This window comes from Crinia signifera, chromosome 1 (genome assembly GCF_055691185.1).
Source record: "Crinia signifera chromosome 1, ASM5569118v1, whole genome shotgun sequence".
In the NCBI taxonomy this organism is placed as follows: Eukaryota; Metazoa; Chordata; class Amphibia; order Anura; family Myobatrachidae; genus Crinia; species Crinia signifera.
This window is the reverse complement of record NC_139217.1, coordinates 427,356,520-427,373,821: the sequence shown is the minus strand read 5'-3', so window position 1 is coordinate 427,373,821 and position 17,302 is coordinate 427,356,520.

Below are 17,302 nucleotides of genomic sequence, written 5' to 3'. Positions count from 1 at the left end.
CAAAGTAGCTCTCCCTTTGGTTAAGGCTATACACAGCGCCTATTGGCTGCTTTTTATAGAGTGGGTGGGCAAGATGGGACAGCTGGAGCAGCCATAAGTAACCAATATTTATATTTTTATATGCACTGTATGTCAATGAGCATGTAGGTAAAATTATTTAACCATTAATGTTTGGGGGAGGGGGAATGGGGGTGCCAGAGACTTTTTGAACTGGGGGCACAAAAATTCAAGTTACGCCACTGGGGTGAGGGGTTCTGTGCTGGGTGAGGGGTACTAGATGAGGATTGCTATGGGTCATGAGCAGTGGCGGATCTACCAAGGGGCGGTCGCCCCGGGGCCCCCACACATCAGGGCCCCCCACACTTCAGGTGGGTGGTGGTGAGTGGGTGGCAGGCAGCGAGGTCCGGGCAACACGTCCCTGTGGTCCAGGCAGCACGGGGCAGGCAGAGGATCCCTGCGGCAGCTGGACAGTCAGCGGCGGGGTCCCTGCGGTGGATGGGAACTAGTTCCCATCCGCCACTGCCCATCCGCAGCAGCGTGGGAAGCATTGCAGCAGTGCTGGGGGATAGATGCCGTGTCCTCCCACTCACCTGCCAGCCCCGAATCTCCCAGGTGCCCTGATCTCTTGTCACACTGTCTCCGGGGGGACCTACCCTGCTCTCCCCCCCTGATCACCCCATGTCACAGGCACCATGAAGAGGCAGTGCCCATACAGCAGCTCCGATGGGCAACAAGAATAACTACTCCAGTGAGTGCTGCGGGGGAAGAGGCGGGTGAGAGGAGAGGAGGGGGATTAGAGGAGGGAGCCCCCACAATTTTTGTTGTCCAGAGCCCCCACATACCTTAATCCGGCCCTGATCATGGGGTTCTGTGCTGGGTGAAGGGTACTAAATGAGGATTGCTATGGATGAGGGGTGTTGCTAACTGCTGCTGTGATCTGATGGGTGCTGTGCTTGAAGAGGGTTGCTGGGTCAGAGGCGGAACTAGCGGCGGTGGTAGAGTGAACCAGCTAAAATCTTGCCTAGGGCATCAAATTGGTTAGGGCCGGCTCTGTAAGCAGCAACTCCAACGACATCTGAATCAGGCTCATTATAACAAATCTGAAGTTAGAAAGGATTTTTTTTATATACAAAATTATGACTAAAGTATGACAAAACACAAAAAGCAACATCAGCATGACATAGCATTATAAGCATAAATGACAAAAGCAATATCATTTGGGCAGTATATACTTGATTCCAGAGTAAAAGCACAAGAGGGTAAGTAGTCGTTACTGGCCGGATAGTGTTTTTCCTTTACTCTTGTTTGGGAAAATCATCTGTATCTTATCCGTTAGCCGAGAGTTGTTTAAACTGAAGTGTGTCTGACCCGGAGGTGACAAATATTTTGGGTTTATTCCCAAACAGACTAAATACCCATTTATCATCGTCTTACATGTCTGAGGCTCATGTGGCACAAAGTAAGTCTGTCTCCCACGCTAAGTCATTAGGAGTTCTGTATTAGTACCTGTATTGTTTAATGTCTGGTTATTTGAATGATGTCCAGGAACATCTCAAATACATTAATACAGTGAGTCATTGTGATTAGTCTGTATAAGATGACTGGATAAGAGATACCAGTGACTCATCCTCAGATTGTATCAATCACTGACTCATGTTCTCTTTCCGTAGGATAGAGGCACAGCACCCGGCTGTATCATAAAGTGTATTACACTATGCGCAGTTCTCTATACATCTTGTTCTGCAACCTTGTGACTATAATCTGGGTTACGATCAAGCCTTTAAGGCAATATTTGTAGGCTCTGGTTTTGTTGTAATTGCTATAAATACTTAGGGGAAAATTTACTAAGCCAAAATCATAAAAAATAGGTGTATTCGTATACAAAAATACACCTATTTTTTTACACATTCGTATTTTCGGGATTTACTATCCAAAAAAATACGCCAATTCGTATTGATGGCACATTCGTATTTGTATTTACAAATATGAATGAATACACCATCAATAGAATACGAATAGGAATCACCATTAGGGCTACCTACGGGCTCAAGAAAGGGAAGTATCAGTATGTGTGGGCTTTGGATGTATTAAAGTTTTAGTTTTCATGTGTGCCAGTGTGTTTATTTAACTATTCCTATTACTGTGGAACTACAAGTTCCAGCGGGCCCTTTAATGTCGTATTTGACGGTACTTGTTTCCTAGCACGGCGCCGCCGATTTTAATTGTATGCAATCGGGTTGCAAAAATCGGGTAAAATCGCATCGCATGCAACCAAATTGCATGCGATGCGATTGACCCGACCGACCCGTTTTACATTGGAACCAATGTTAAATGGTCCCTGAGACCCGATTTTACATTGGCCCCAATGTTAAATGCCCCCCAGACCCCATTTTTCATTGAATGCCCCCCCATTGTTAACACCACGCCACGATCAACGTGGCGAGCGCAGCGAGCCCGCGAATGGCGGATGTACGCGTCCTCCGACCTTTTCATACCGCCACTTATCCACGACGGTGGCGAGCACAGTAAGCCACCGAGCCCGAAGCGTGGCGAGCGCACGCGCATTACTTCAGATGTATTACGCGTCCCCTCACGGGGCTCACTGCGCTTGCCACACTTCGGGCTCGGTGGCTCGCTGCGCTCGCTACACTAGATAAAGAGTCAACTCCACGCTGACGTGGATAGTGGGGGTATGAAAAGGTCGGAGGACACGTACCGCCGCCCCCGAGCCCGCGAGGGTTGACGTTCATCGTGGGGTGGCGTTAACAATGGGGGGGCATTTGACATAGAAATTACCCATCAGGGTTGGTATACAATCAAAAATTGGGTATGGGGGGCCATTTAACATTGGTTCTTATGTAAAATCGGGTCCATCGCATTGGTCGCATTGTATGCCATTATAATGGCATGCGATGGACCCGATTTTACATTTGTCGGGAAACCTAAAAAAAAAGCCCGAAAATCGGGTCCGTCGGGTCCCATCGCATACCTTAAGTTAAGGTATGCGATGGGACCCAATGGGCGCTGTGCTAGGAAACAAGTACCTATTTGACTACTTTGTAAATTATCCCCCGGAACACGAATTAGCATACGGCTAAAACAGCCGTATTCATTCGTATTAAAAATACGAATACAGAAAATCATATTCGTATTCTTAGTAAATTTCCCCCTTAATGTATAACTTTCTTCCTCTCGCCCAGTAATACAGAAAGCATTAATACATAGAGGGTATTCAATCCCCAACGCTATTTCCATCAGGATTGAAGAGGCAGCTCGACAGAAAGGACCCGACTTTAAAAGCAGTCGGGTTCATTTTACTGAAAAAATACCATGGATTGTTTAGATCATGGCCGGATCTCGTCAATCCACGGCCGTTTTCACTGACTCACCCCCTATTTGCTGATCGGCTGGCAGAACATTGAATCCCACCTGGCAATAAATTGGCGAGCTGACCGAAAATGGGTCAGGGTTCTGACTGTCGGGACGGAATACCCCCCATAGTCTGTAAACAGAACTAGTTTTAGGGGGGTATTCAATGTTATGATTCTGAGGCAAAACAGCGAAAAAGCGCTCCGCATATAATAGATGGAATTCTCATTTCATCTATTTAATGTTTTACTGATTTTCAGAAACAGTCTTAAAATCGAAAAAGACGTGGATCCGCAAATCCATGTTTTTTTTTACTGCAGAAACTGACAATTATTCAAAAATTTAGCGTCTGTTTGTGAATGCAGATTTGGGTTTTCAAAAAGCAGGATCAGCAAAGGCAAATCGCGGTCATTTTCCTGAGGGAAATGGCCGAGATTGAACACTAAAATCATCTTATTTCCGAAAATTGCAAATAAGTGGAAACATTGAATGTAAATGTAGCAGGCTTGCATTGGACGGACATAAAACAAGATTACAAGATAATGTATTTTCTATAATGCTGAGGTTTATTAGTCTCAGGGGGAAATTTACTAAGATGAGAGTTCTGTATCACATGGGATGTTGCTACGGGTAACCAATCAGAATTGACATATTTATTTAGCACCTTCTAGAACATAGTAATATATAGTATCTGATTGGTTGCCCTTAGCAACATCGCATGTGAAATAGAACTCCCATCTTATTAAAATTTCCCCTCAGTCTTCAGGGGTGTGGATTATTAGGTTAGCAGTGTCAATAGGTCAACCACTATTGGTTGACAGGCAATAGGTTGTCAACCTTTTCCTGTGTCGAGCATTGATATGTCGACCTTTTGTCAATGTCGACCTAGACCATTTCAACCTTTTTTTTATGTGCTGACCTATTGCCTGTTGACCTATTGACTTTGACCTGGACACTGTCGGCCCATTGACCGGATACCGCTCTTCAGTGGCAGAAGGTAAAGCTGACAATTATGAGTTCCACGAGTTGCAGAAATGTTCCTTCATTTTTACTGGAGTACTGGAGTATAGGGGTGTACACACGGGGGCAATCTGTGCAAAGCAATTTTGCTTAGCTATTTTGCTAAGCAATTTCGCTGGTGTCAAGATCTCCCATGAGGAGCACATACACGCTCAGAGTTTTGTGCTAAGCAATTTTGCTAAGCAATATTGCTAAGCAATTTCGCTTAAGCCAAAAATTTAAATAGTGGGCGGATAGAGAGGGATTCAAGTCCGGCGGTGGTCTGACTTGAATCCCTAAACCTGACTTGTTGTGCTGTGCTGTGCAGCCAATATACCTTGGTAAGCTGAGGCGGGCGGGCGTCCGGCGGTGGCTGTAGATGCAGGCAGCCGCGTGGCAAAATTCGTCTCCCTCAGTCCCTCTCCGCACGGGAAAACAAGGGGAGGGGATAAGTGATGAGGGGGGAGGGGATAAGTGATGAGGGGGGAGTGGATTCAGGACGCGATCGCGGAAGTGATCGCGTCCTGTACACACACGCAGTCAGACATGCAGATATTTTAAGCAATCTTCCTAGATTGCGTCTGCATGCACTGACTTACTAATCAGGCGATCCCGATGTGCGGGCCCGCGCATCGGGATCGCCCGGAGCATACACACGGTGAGATTTGTGTTAAGTTTCTAAGTAATCTAGTAATCTTGGAGACCAAGAGTTAGGCCGGTATGGGATTCCATGCGCAAACCTGACAATGGGGCTTCTGTCTCATAGGACAATAGTAGCCCGTATACAGGTATCATATACTATCAGCCGTCTACTAATCATCTGCATGTGAAGGGATTTTTTCCATCCATGTGGTTGCTCAGAAGTGATGGTGCAGCTGGTCCACGTGATGGTGGTGACCAAACCAAAGTCACAGCGGCTACTATAGTGCCAGTCCCTCTGTTATTACACATTCTCGATGTATTACTGTTTTGTTCCCAGTTGCAAAGTACAATGGAATATGCTGGTGTTATATACTGTAAATAACTGTTCTCTCCTTTATCAGCATACTGGCATTGAGATGTGTCGGTAATCCTTTCTGTCCTGTAATGTGATCCTGGTTGTAGTCACTACAAGTTCGTGGTTACATGCTGTCTGGTTTAATGTATTTCCTGTTGATGTTTTAGTATGCACAGATGTTTGTCTTATGATCCGAGGTGGGAAAGCAGTTACTATCTTCGGTGGTGTTAATGCCGGTGCCGGATTCCCGACCAGCGACCACAACACCGATGCTGGAATCCCAACACCAGTGGAGATGCCGAAGCTGAAAAAGCGACAGACGGCAAATCAACCATGATTGTGCGGGGTAGCGTTAGGCCTGTGGGGGGGGGGGGTAGGTTTAGGTCCCAGTACTTGCCCTGAACACACTGTATGACTTGCACGCCCGCAGATCATTAACGATAACCCCTATCGTCTAAATATGAGTGAAATCTGTGGCTGCATGTTTGCTGGGGGTCCCGGTGATATCGTTCATGGTATTGTTTAGTGTTTTACCCGTGATTCATTCGTTTTGCTGCACTGCATATTGTATGTGTAGGGGGCATTAGGGCTAGGGTGCAGGGTGGTTTAGGGTCAGGCTGCAGGGAGGGAGGAAGTTTTAGGCACTAAAAAGGGGAGTCAGAGTAATGCACTAAAGGGGGAGAGTTATTCACCAATGAGGAGGGTTAGGCTGCAGGGGGTAGGATTGGTGTTAGGCAATAACAAGGAGGGTTAGGCTGCAGGGTGGGGTGGGGGTGAGGCTGCAGGGGGTAGGATTGGTGTTAGGCACTAACAAGGAGGGTTAGGCTGCAGGGTGGGGTGGGGGTTAGGCTGCAGGGGGTAGTTGGTGTTAGGCACTAACAAGGAGGGTTAGGCTGCGGGGTGGGGGCGTTAGGCTGCAGGGGGTAGGATTTGAGTTAGGAGGGTAAGGCTGTAGGCATTAGGGTTATGCTGCAGGTAGGGAGGATTTTGGGGTTAGGGGGAGAGGATAAGTATACTTACCCAGCCACTGACGTGATTCCGTTTAGCAGGATGCCACTGATGGTCCTGTCCACCGGTCAAGCGTACAGATTCCATCGCAGGGCCTTGTTTATGAATGGGTGAAAAGCCCTTCTAAAGCAAAGAATGAGGATGCTGCAGGAAATTGTGGTTATGACCACCAACTAATGATAGTCTTCTGGCAAAGGTCTATAGACCTTGTTAGATGGGAAAATCCATGCTGTAGACGCATGACATCTAACAAGGCAGTAAAACATCTTAAGTAGTAGGTTTGTTACTACTAAAAACAAATGGTTACAAGCAGGGCTATTTTTGTGCAGGCTCCAGCAGGAACTGTGGCCCTTATTCTAGTTCACTCTTTCTGACAAAATATTTCTTAGATGGACAAAACCATGTGCACTGCAGGTGAGGCAGGTGTAAAACCCCACCCAAATCTAATTATCTCTGCACAAGTAACACCTGCCTCACCTGCAGTGCACATGTTTTTGTCCATCTAAGAAATATTTTGTCAGAAAGAGTGAACTAGAATAAGGGCCACAGTTCCTGCTGGAGCCTGCAGAAAAATAGCCCTGGTTACAAGAATGGACACAATTGAAAACATGCTACTAAATATTAACCGAATCTGCCCCTTGTGAGTTTGGGTATCCTGTTTTCCTATTGTCCTTTTTATGAACTTACCTGTTTTACCATACAGTATGTGGATGAACAAATAAGCTTTTTTACAAATCCTGAGTACACATACCTTGTGATGAAGGTTCAGTTTTACATTTAACCATAGTGAAGTGAGGGAAAGAAATATTTCCATGAATGTGTGACAGAATTACAATGAGTTTCACTCATATAAAAAGGAGAACAAGAGTGAATATAAAGATACTTTTATGGGCACTAGAGTCAGTGACGTTATTAAGTTGTGTTGTTCTGACTGATTTTAAGAGAGAAAGAAAACTATGATTGAGACTTTTGCCTTGCTGTGCTGGTTTATATGGTTATATGTATGTAATATTAGTGTGATGGTAGCACTGATTGCTTTTATATATTTTGTATTCTATATGTCCTTTAAAGAGACAGGTGTAGTCTCACATACCCCTTTTACACCACCGCAAAACCCCGGGTCTGAGGCGGGTCAGACCCGGGTCAGCGGCGGTGTAAATGGAACACGCTGTGTCCCTTTACAAGGGACTTCTACCCAGGTCCTGACCTGGCTAGGACCTGGGTAGAGGGCGGTATAAATGGGTACGCCGGGTCCTCCGACCCGGCTCCCATTTACATCACTGGGGGGACATAGCCCGGACGAGGGCTAGGAATTTGCACGGGGGCTGGGGGCAGCCCAGCAGATTACCTTAGTGCTGGGCTTGCCCCCAACGCAGCGGTCCGGTGTCATCTCCATGTCATCTCCAAGCGGCGGCTCAGAAACCGCCTGCGCTGGGAGGGGGAGCGCAGGTGTAAAAGGGACCAAACGTCGGGTCGTACCCGGCTTGAAGCTGGGTCCAAAAACCCGGGTGCGACCCGGCGTTTTGGTATAAAAAGGGGTATTATATTTTTTGCAGACTGCAAATGCAGGGTCGCACCGGAACTTTGAAATGGTTCAGTCCCTGTGCGACCCTGCATTTTGGTCTGTTCAGACCTCCTAAGTGAACCGGCATTCCATTCTGCTGTGGCCTGACTTCCTCCAGTATACAGTCTGGACGCGTCTAATGTAGGGTACACACCAGGACGACCTGCTCACGATGCACATCGTGAGCGGGTCGTCAGTGTCTCGTCCGACCCGCTCACGATGACGCGGGAGGGCACGACCCGCTCACGATGTGCACCGTGAGCGGGTCCGATCCGATGGCGACCCGCACCCGGTTGTATGGTCGTCATTGAGATCCTACCTGCAGCAGGTAGGATCTCAATAACGACCGACCGACCCGCGGGACCGCGCATCGGATCGGAATCGCTCCACACCAGCTCAGAAAAGGGCCCAATCAGCACACAATCTGCATCCAATTGATCGGAATCGGATCTAGATTGTGCTGATCGGGCCCTAGTCGTCCTGGTGTGTACCCAGCATTAGTCCTCCTAACCAAGTCTACATTGTGCATTCATCGGTTTCCTGATTATCTTCATTATACAATAGTTCATCATCTCAGAATATCAACAGCCACCATCTCAGAATATCAACATTGATATTGCCACCATCGATGCTAAACATCGGTTACAGTCATCATCAGTGGACCTCTCCTGTGCTTGTGTTAGTGGTATCTGACTGAGCCATATACTTACCTGCGGTGTTCTTCGGTGTATGCTCCACCATCAATCGAAGACACCGGTCAGGTCCGATTCCTATCTTCATCGCGATACCAGTCTTCTACTTTCCAGTTCTCCACTAATCCCTAGCAAGTTCAAGTATCCTCTACAGTCACGCCTTCTGGCCCTTCACTCTCTTCAAATATATCTAAGTCTTTGTTATTAAAGAACCCAGCTTCCATTTCACTCCAGCCACAGCCCAAAATTCACCCCTCAGACATGAAAACACGCACCTATGGTGGACCAATATATTGATTGAGCAACTTTCATTCTGTGAGTAGCATTTCAATGGAATACCCAGACAATATCAGAGATAATTGGCCATATTCAAATGTTTGCATGGCCGGCAGCCACTAGAGGGCGCTCAATGGAGCATTTCAAATGTAGCGATATTCGGGCACATCTGGCAGCTGGGCACTGGCATTGCAGCTCGCTCCCCCAGTGGAGGGCGAGCTGAAGTCTGGGAAAAGTCACCCATATGAGCACTCAAACAAATCTTTTTAAGGAGTGCCCATTAGTTTAGTTGGGTTTAGCCACTATGCACGGCATCTCGACCTTAATGAGCACAATCAGTGCAAAAACAAACATAAATTGCATATCATCCCGCAATATGGGCTGTTGAGGAATGATATGCAATAAAAAATAGTCAAAGCCCAGGGATGATATCATATAAAAAATATGCAAAGCGCCACTCAGCATGATCGTTCAGCACGCACCATTGCGGGTAACATAGCGGGTGTCCCTCGATGTGTGCTGAGTGATCGGGCTTAAGCACGTTGCTCAGAAAGACAGCCGCGTCTGTATGCCCCTTAATTCTGTTGGGTGTGTAATGTTTAAGCCTTTTATATAATAGCTTGATACTGTTCATACAATAGACAGCATTGTTTCTTAAAGTAAGTGTAATTAATCTCTGTCCATATTGTCTTGAATGAGCGGCATTCCCCTACCTATTCATGATTCATCCACTTAAATCCTACTTTTGATATAAAAGAAATGTCCTGTTTGTTTTTCGTGTTTACCTACTATGAGGCTTTTTTGTCTTTGTGTTTATTACATCTCTCTGCTTGTTATAATCCCATATGAACTGTGTGCCTTTTAAAAGTAAAGATCACTAAGGGATTGTGTCTATTGCTAATCCCATTACAAATATAACCGGTTAGTTGACTGTGTATAGCACACAGTAGTTTCTGGCTATTTATGGATTGTTCACTGCTTTTTACTTTAAATCTGATGACACAGAGGGGGACATTTACAATTGTAATACTATGTGTATTCGACTTCACATGTGATGTTGCTATGGGCAACCAATCAGAATCTACTTCTTATTTATTTAGCACCCTCTAGAACAGGGGTTGTCAAACCGGTCCTCGAGATCTACCAACGGTCCACGTTTTCCAGGTTACCTATCTGGTGCACAGCTGTAGTCATTACTAACTGTCACATTTTAAAACCTGCTGCATTCAATCCTACTATAGATCCACAGGTTGCCTGAAAAACATGCACCATTGGTAGATCTTGAGGACAGGTTTGGCCACCCCTGCTCTAGAAGGATTCAGTACGAAATCCCAGCGGTCAGAATCCCGGCGGTCGAAATACCGACAACGGAATCCCGAATGCCAAAAAACCAACAAGAGGCCTTGGATCGCCCCCCCCCCCCCCCCCCTGTATTTTGACCGCCGGGATTTTGACTCCATCCGCTCTAGAAGATAGTAGACAGGATCTCATTGGTTGCCCATAGCAACATCACATGTGAAGTAGAATACACATCTTAGTAAATTTCCCCCAGAGGAGCTGGAGCTGCAGACACAGCAAAGTTGGTGATGGAAGAAAGGAGGAGTTTGGTACTGGAGAGGCACAGTAGGAGATGGTACTGGAGAGGCACAGGAGGAGATGGTACTGGAGAGGCACAGGAGGAGATGGTACTGGAGAGATGGTACTGGAGAGGCACAGGAGGACGGCACTGGAGTGGTATTTACAGTAGGTGTAGGCATACCTCCCAACTTTCATCCTTCTAAAGAGGGACCGTGCGCACGCCAACATTTTGGGGGCTTGGCCTAGCGGGAAGGGGGCGTGGCCTATACTCATAGCGCTCCTCTAAGGCCAAGCCCCCATTTTCGCCGCTGTGGGGGCATGCCCAGCAGCTCCGTTAGCTGCTGGCTATGCCCCCAGCCCTTCTGGCAACAGTAATAGACGTCTATTTCTTTGTGACGTGGGGGGACTCACAACTGCCCCCTCCCTCCCTCCCACCGTGGGATGTACTTATTTATTTAGCACCTTCTAGAAGATAATAGATAGAATCTGATTGTTGCTCACAGCAACATCCCATCTGAAATAGAACTCCCATCTTAGTAAATAAACCCATGGAGTACTCCCTGAACTTCAGGAGCAAATAGCAAGTCTACAGAAGGACACAGTGTATTAATCCGCTAGGAACCATTGATATCATCAGGCTTAGGCTATAATAACCTCTTTTGCTTTCAGTTAATTTACGCATTTACATACTTATGTCATAATCTGTGCGTAAAGCTTTGTATTGGCAATGCACCCTGCTATTATTAGTACTGTATATTAGGTAACCCTCTTCACCTAAAAATACCTTCCTGAGAATCCTGCGCAGAAGAATGATAACAATGTTCTATGTAAACGGTGACATGCCAGCACAATGACTTCATGTCCACACAAGTCTTAGCTAGTTGTTGGAAATGTATGCATTGCTCGACGGAAGCACATATTATGTACAGTTGTAGTGTTAGCTGAGGGCCTGTCATCTGGTTTTGTATGCCACCATTTCATTTTGTTTTTAAGTAAGTTTACTGATTTCTAGAATAAAATGTACGGTACTGTATCCAGGGTCCTTTTAACATTAGAGTGGGCCCCTGGGCAAAATAATTCTGCCCCCCCCCCCACACACACACACACACACACACCTATGTGCAGCAGCAGTGTCGTCCAGGCGGCAGCAGTGTCGTCCAGGCGGAGGCAATCTGGGTAGCGGGGGCTGGGAGCTTGTAGCGCTATTTGCCGGCGGGAAGCGCTGCTGATTTTGAAAAGACTGGCTGGACGCTGATTGGCCGGATGCTCAGCCAATCAGCGTCCGGCTAGTGTTTTCAAAATCAGCAGCCGTTCCTACCCATCAAATAGCGCTACAAGCTCCAGCCCCCGCTGCCCGGATCCCTGCTGCCTGGACGCCACTGCCCGGACCCTGCAGTTTTATTTTTCTTGTGTCTGTGAGTATTTTTTTAACCATTGGTTTTGCTGTGGAACTAAGAGTCCCAGCAAGCCCATTAATGGGCAGCATGCTGGGACTTGTGGTTGTCCGAGTCCCAGTATGCGTTCCAGGCTTGCTGGGTCTCATAGTTCCACAGCAAAACCCAATGTTTTATTCTATTTTTTACAATTTAATCCACCCGGTACCCACAGCCCAGAGGTAATGGGGACAGGGCCGGCACCACCACTAGGCAGGTTTAGGCAATTGCCAGGGGCACCGGCCACGGGAGAGCGCCCCCCGTCTGTGTAGCGGTACGGCTGGACCCCCCCCCGCCTCCTGTGTAGCGATACGGCTGGACACACCCCCCCCCCCCGGAGCGATTGGATTACCAGGCGGGGCGCACCCCTCCACCCCAGCCTGGGCAGGTAAGTTCTGGAGGGGGGAGATCCCCCCGCCTATGGGCTTCTTAACGCACCCACAATGCCCATAACAGACCCCCGCCGCCTCGCGCCGCCCCCGCTCCACTGTGTCCGGGCAGCACCAGCTCCATCTTCTCCCTCTCCCCATGAAAGGAAGTGCCGAGGAGGTCCGGGCTGGGGGACACAGGGAGACACAGCAGACTGCTTCCAGCTCCAAAGAAGATGATGACCCCCCAGAGGTGGCGGTGTCCCCCAGAGGCATCCGTAGGCAGCATCCGGCCACGGCAGATGAAGATCTGCCCCAGCATCAGCAGACACGGGAGCCCTCTATTCTGTGGCGGTGCCCACCCACCCCAAAGGAGGAGGTATGATTAGACTATAGGAGACAGCGGCGTGGAACTCAGCCCAATGAGGGCCCAACTCCAGCCCCAGGCCTCACTGACTCTCCCCAGGCCTCAGTGACTGTCTATCCCACCAAAACCCCCCAACCACCCCCGACCCCCCATGCTGGTTCTCCGACAGGAAGTTGGCGCCGCAAATGGCTGCCTAGGATCTGTGCACTCAGCTATATGTAACCCCGTGTCTCCTGTATCATAACTGTACTGTCTCTGCTGTAGCTGTGCTGTCCTTGCTCATACTGTTACCTACCTGGCTGCGGCAATGACCGGTGGTGCCGCTGATGACTGCCAAGGTGGTGTGCAGCTTGGCAGGTATATGTTCCCTGTGTGCCATTATACTGTCCCTGCTTATATTGTCACCTACCTGGCTGCTGCAGCAACCAGTGGCACCGCTGATGGCTGCCTAGGCGCTTTGCTGCTCGGCGGGTATGTGTTCCCTGTGTGATACTATACTGTCCCTGCTTAAACTGTTACCTACCTGGCTGCTGCAGCAGCGACTTGTGGCACCGCTGATGGCTGCCTAGGCGCTGTGCTGCTTGGCGGGCATGTGTTCCCCACATGTAATGTCTCAATGTAATGTCTCCCCCCCCAACCCACATCCCTGCTTGATGCTGCACTGTAAATCCACAAAAAATTCCTAGTGTGCGCAAGCACACATGGCCAATAAAGTTTGATTGATTGATCTAAAATAATTGTTGCTGCTGAACTTTGATTTTACATGGAGAAAGAACTATGAAATATCTTGGGGTCAATATCAACAAAACCTATGATTCGCTTTATAAGGCTAATTATCCTCCATTATTTGTTATACTATGGGGCAATACAGGTTGAGCACCCCTTTATCCAAAATGCTCCTGACCAGAAGAATTTTGAATATGGGATTATTCTGTATTTTGGAATATTTTTATATTTGAATGAGGTACTTTGAGGTATCTGGCATTTATGTTGTACAAACACATGAAATACACACAAATATATTTTATTTGTACATGAAACAAGGTTTCAAAACATGGAACAAAGTTTGTGTATCCCGTCCTTTGCACATATTTATTGTCAGTTGCATGTTATTTCCCCAGTAGGGCCAGTTACAGATATACCCAGTAGGTTTTTGGCAAAAAATAAAAGTTCATTCTGGAGACTATGGTTTTCGGAATAATTTGGATAAAGGATATTTGGATAAGGGATACTCCACCTGTATTATTTAATGAATATATTAGGTGTGGGGGTGGGGTGGGTGGTGGAATTATGTATAATCAGAGATAGCAATACTTCATAAGATTAAGGGTCAATATTAATTGAACACTAATGTGGGCAATAAAAATATTTTATGGTGGTCACATGAAAAAATATTAATTGTTGCCCGTCATAAAGACTATCCGATTTATTGTCCCATTACCAAAAAGTTATCATTGTCCCTTCATTATTTAATAAATTATATTGCTCTCTTAATCTAATTATACCACTGGGGGTAAATTAAGTTATTCTGTAGTGTAGTGACATGTATGTGTTGCTTTATCTGGGCTTTTTGCTGTTGTGTCTCATAGGATTTCATTGTTGTGAGAAAGTCAGGTGACCAGGTGACAGACATCAGGGGACTACCCTTGTCAGACAGAATCACCCAGAGCCCAAACACAAAGGCTCCACCTCATGCGCCAACAGAGGAGAGGGGGCGGCCCGATTATCCTGGCACCTACTGAGGTATATTACAGAGAGGTGAGTGCTCTTATCTGTATCTGTACATCTTATGAATGAGAAAGTTTAGTATTGTCAGACTCGCTGCACATGAACTTGCATGAGATGCAGATTTGGGATACTCACTGAGAGATGAGATCTGGGACGCAATATGTTACTATTTTACAATGCTCTATTTGGGGTAAATTAACTAAGATGGGAGTTCTATTGAAGATGGGATGTTGCCCATAGCAACCAATAAGATTATATCTATTATCTATTTATTATCTTCTAGAACAGTGATTCTCAACCTCGGTCCTCAGGACCCCCCAACAGTCCAGGTTTTCCAGGTCACCCGGCAGGTGCACTGGTGCACTCATTAATCACTGACACAGGTGGAGCTAATTATTTCACCTGTGATTCTGTGTGGTGACCTAGAAAACCTGTACTGTTGGGGTGTCCTTGAGGACCGAGGTTGAGAACCACTGTTCTAGTAGGTGCTAAAGTAATAATAAGCAGAATCTGATTGGTTAATTATGGCAACATCCCATCTTCATTAGAACTCCCATCTTAGTACATTTAACCCTTAGGGCCAGATGCACTAAGCTTCAAAAAGTGATAAAATGGAGAGTGATAAACAACCAACCAATCAGCTCCTGCCTGACATTTTTCAAACACAGTCTGTGACATGGCAGGTAGGAGCTGATTGGCTGGCGGTTTATCACTCTCCATTTTATCACTTTTGAACCTTAGTGCATCTGGCCCTTAGTGTGGCTACTAATAAAAAGTTCTCCATATGGGCGAGATGTACTAAGCCTTGAAAAAGTGATAAAATGGAGAGTGATAAACCACCAACCAATCAGCTCCTACCTGTCATTTTTCAAGCACAGCCTGTGACCTGACAGGAGCTGGTGATTTATTACTCTCTATTTTATCACTTTTCAAGCTTAGTACATCTAGCCCATGGTCCCAGAGCGCATTTATCAGACATATATCTTGTTTCTTCTGACCTGTGTTGAAGGCATTGCAGCCAAGTAGGCACATATTGTCATACATACATTTGAAATATTTTCACTTGATTTAGAAGAGGACGCAGAAGCACATGCAGCAGCATCTATTAGCGGTAGTCCACTAATGGCTACTCTCAGTATCTGTACATGCAATAATATCAGCTTGTGTATACTTAGACTCCATCGTCGCACCATGCATACCCTCCAACATGGCCCATTCCATTAGGTACAAAATGCTCTGTTTCTGGACTTCCTTACCATTTCCAGTTGCAAAGGGGAGGCTGCAGCACAGTAGAATATTCAAAAAGGGGAGCCACACCTAATGCCACCCCAAACATCACTGTCCTGGACCAGGGGCGTAGGGAGGGCGGAGCCGGTGGAGCACGAGCTCCGGGCACCGAGACATCAAAGGGCGCCGGAGTCGTGCAGCCCGCTCCCCCTGCTCCCTCCCTGCTCTGCCTGGCTGAGCTTAGCTGCCACTCTGACCGCCGCTATTAAGTCTCCCTCTGGACCGCTAGCCAATAGGTGCTTGCGGTCCAGTAGCCAATCTGAAGCAGCATTGATGGCTGCTGGACCGCAAGCACCTATTGGCTAGCGGTCCAGCGGGAGACTTAATTGAAATTAGCTGCAGACAGGGGTAGCTCAGCCGGGTAGAGCAGGAAGTGGGCGGAGAGCGAGAGGGGGGTAGGGGGTCCCCCTTGGCAACAAGCAAATTATGGCCCCCATTGGCAACGAGCAAATTATGTCCCCTTTTACAACGAGCATGAAGCCCTTTGGCATCGAGCATGAAGTTCCTAGCAATGAGCGTGTAGGTAAGTGGCACTTATGTGTCAGATGTGTAATGGGCATTACGGTTTGTTATATAGTATGTAATGGGCATTACGGTTTGTTATATAGTATGTAATGGGCATCATGTGTGACCTTATGTGTAATTCGCATTACGGCATGTGGCTTTATGTGTAATGGGTATTACAAAGTTTGCTAAAATGTACAATGGGCATTACGGTGTGTGGTATAATGTTAGGCCGCGCACCCTTTTTTCTGCGCAAGAGCCCCGTCTACTACAAATCGGGGGGGCACAAAACCCTTGCTCCGGGCACCATGGCACCTACTGTACATCACTGCCCTGGACTCACTGGCAGTTGATGTGACACACCCCCCCCCCCTTTGAATTTTGGACTGTGCTGGAGTGTAACTGCTACTGACAGGGAAGTCCAGGAACAGAGCATTTTGTACCTAATGACATGGGTCATGTTGGAGGGTATGACCATGGAGACTTGCACCAGTTCTATGGCAGGTGCAGTTTCTCAGCCTGACTATTGCCTCCTATACCTGCATCTGTACATCTGATCTGTGTTCGCACTGAAACGCTGGCCACACTCCCATAATACACCCAATAAGCGGACTATTTTTGTGTGCATTACTGCTTCTTCCGGGAATGCCTATAAACTATTCCTACACAGGGCACATTTTTATTTTTGTCCACCATTAATTTATGTGCAAACTAAGAAAGCCCAACAACCAACAGCACAAACACGTGTTGTGCGTCACACAGGCTGTCATGATAGCTGCACCCAACTAATGGAGCATTCTTCTCAAGATGGCCGACGCAGCTGATGCTGATTGGAACATTTTACGAGTCAGTGGTCATGTTCTGGGAAATTGTTGCTGCCATCTCATGTGTACATGAAACTTTTTATTATTATTATTATTATTATTATTATTATTATTATTATTATTATTATTATTGCAAGAGTTCAAGTAACTGAGGAATATGAACAGTAATCAACCGACAGTTAAATAAGTGATAGTGAAAATAAATGTGAGTTGCAGACAAATGTAAGTGAGAAACATTTATATAGCAACATTACATCCACAAGCCATAGGATCATGCCAAACACTGGCATATGAAGTAATGATAATAG